The sequence below is a fragment of the Myotis davidii genome, unplaced genomic scaffold (assembly GCF_000327345.1).
Source record: "Myotis davidii unplaced genomic scaffold, ASM32734v1 scaffold496, whole genome shotgun sequence".
Taxonomy (NCBI): Eukaryota; Metazoa; Chordata; class Mammalia; order Chiroptera; family Vespertilionidae; genus Myotis; species Myotis davidii.
This window is the reverse complement of record NW_006289398.1, coordinates 6,893,139-6,895,922: the sequence shown is the minus strand read 5'-3', so window position 1 is coordinate 6,895,922 and position 2,784 is coordinate 6,893,139.

Sequence of the window (2,784 nt, the reverse complement as noted above, 5' to 3'; positions counted from 1 at the left end):
CTGAGCTGCTCTGTTTCCTCATTGGCTGCTCTCAGAGATGCTGCCTTGCGGCCTGGCTTCCATCCCTCCTCCCGGGCCTTCCTGTGTGCCAGGAGGCCCGTGGAGCAGCGGCCTGGAAGCCCAAGGGCCACATTGGCTCTCTCCCCGGGGCAGCTTCTCTCTCCGGCCCAGACTCCTGCCCCCGACAGCCACGCCCGCCAAAGCCCTGTCCTTCCGGTGGCCCCAGACCCGTGCCTGCCCGTGACCTGCTCATGACCGTCTGGGGCAAGACGAGGGCTGGGAGCCGGAGTTTGGAAGAAGTTATACAGCTCTATGCGGATTAATTTTACTGAATGAAATGCAATTTAACATCTGTTCAATCTGGTCATGAAATAGGGATGTGCTCTGCCTGCCTGTGTGTTTAATGGAATGTGTCTGTGCATTGTGTTGTGTGGCATAACTGTATCAGCCCACGGGGACGGAAGCTAGAACCAAACCAACTGACAAACAAACAAACCCCCAGTCCCGCCCGGCTCCCCCACAGCGCGTCTGCGCACAGCTCTGTGGGCTCGACGGCAGGGCAGCTGTCTTCTGAGCCCTCCTCTCCCTCTCCGCCGCCTTTGAGAAAGTCTCCTGACACCAACGTTTCCCAGACCTCGGGGCTGCCCAGCCCCCCCAGCCCGGCCTGTGAGGTCGGGATCAGGCAGAATTCCCCCAGGCCCCGCCTGTATGGCCACGACCTTCGCCTTGACTTCTGTCCATTAATGATTTAGCGGATTTGATAAATGACTCTGTTGACAATTATGGTGAGACTGTGGCAGCTCTGAACATTGGAGAGGGGAGGGCTGCTGGGCTGCTGTGTGATGACATTATGTCGGAAGGGACCAGGAAAATGCAAATCCTGCTTCAGATGGCAGCTGTCCTCCCTCCCTGGGGACGCCTTAAGGTGGTGAGCCTGAGAGCAGATGGCAGGAACGCGTGTGCCCTTGACTCAGACCACGGCTTTGAACTTGACCTCGATGCAGGACGCTGGGTTGGGGCCTATGGCACATTGGCTATGTACGTTTTTAAGAAATATGTTTTTATTGATTTCAGAGAGGAAGGGAGAAGGAGGGAGAGATAGAAACATCAGTGATGAGAGAGAGTCATCAATCAGCTGCCTCCTGCACACCATTTTTATTGATTTCAGAGTGGAAGGGAGAGGGAGAGATAGAAACATCAGTGATGAGAGAGAATCATGGTTGGGCTGCCTCCTGCAGGTCCCACACTAGGGATCAAGCCTGCAACCTGGGCCTGTGCTCTGAACCATGACCTCCTGGTTCATAGGTTGATGCTCAACCACTGAGCCACGCCGGCCGGGCTGGCTACGTACCGTTAAATACCTCGGAGAAGCTCTATGCCAGTGGTTCTCAACCTCCTGGCCCTTTAAATACAGTTCCTCATGTTGTGACCCAACCATAAAATTATTTTCCTTGCTACTTCATAACTGTAATGTTGCTACTGTTATGAATCGTCATGTAAATATCTGATATGCAGGATGGTCTTAGGCGACCCCTGTGAAAGGGTCGTTTGGCCGCCAAAGGGGTCGCGGCCCACAGGTTGAGAACCGCTGCTCTAAGCCCCCCTGTGGAGGAATGATGGTGGTGAGGGTGGAGTGGAGGGAAATTTGTTTTATCTTCGTCCACATTAACTTTTAATCAGAACGCACTTTGCATGTTCATTGTCTTCTGATTACACAGGCATTTTCCCTCCCCACCACCTTTGGGTTTAGCAGCACGGGAGCGAGTCCTTTACTCCTCCCCAAGCAAACATGGAGTGACCGCGGTGGGTGGGAGGTTAGCGGGTGAGCCCAGGGTCTTGCATAGGGGATGGCTACAGGAGAGCACCCCGAGAGGTCGGCACACGGGGTCTCCCGTGCTCCTGGAGTGGCCGCTGCTTGACGCTCTCCTCTCTCAGCCTCTCTTCTCCAGCCTCCCCTCTCTCAGCCTCTCCTCTCCAGCCTCTCCTCTGCAGCCTCTCCTCTCTCAGCCTCTCCTCTCTCAGCCTCTCCTCTCCAGCCTCTCCTCTGCAGCCTCTCCTCTCTCAGCCTCTCCTCTCTCAGCCTCTCCTCTCCAGCCTCTCCTCTGCAGCCTCTTCTCTGCAGCCTCTCCTTTCTCAGCCTCTCCTCTCAGCTGCCCTCCGTGGCCTCTGGTCTCTTCTCCTTCAGGGTGGCTTTCGGTGCTCACTGTCCCTGCGTGGGAGTGTTGGGGGGGCGGGGGAAGTTCCACATGGGGTGGTCCCTGTGACGTCACTGGCCCCAGGTGATCACACTGTCTGCATATTTGTCCTGAAAGATTTATGCACGAGGAGATCCTTCCAGAGGGACGGCCGCCAGCGGAGGGCTTGTAGCCTGGCCTCCCTCACAGGCCACAGGCCGTGGGGACAGCGGCCTCACACAGAGGAAGCGAGGATGTGGATGAGCCGCGTGGGATTTTAGGGAGAAAACCGGGGTCGATCTGGAGGTCAAGGGAAGTCGCGGGGGAACGGGGACCCAGCGATAGGGCCCAGCAGAAAGGTGCAGGGGGTGGGGGGAGATGCTGCAGAGGACCCACCCGTCGAGGCTGGAGGCCTGAGGAGGGAATGCGCCCTTTACGTGTGAGCATCTCGGATGCCGGGGTGTGTCCCAGGCCAACCAAACACATCGTCTCTACAACAGGAACAGATCTGTGCAATGGAATAATCTTGAAAGCAATTCCGTTGTTTAAACGAATCAGAATGTCCTCGCACAACCAAGTCCCCGAAGCAAAATCGTAGATGTTTCAAAGG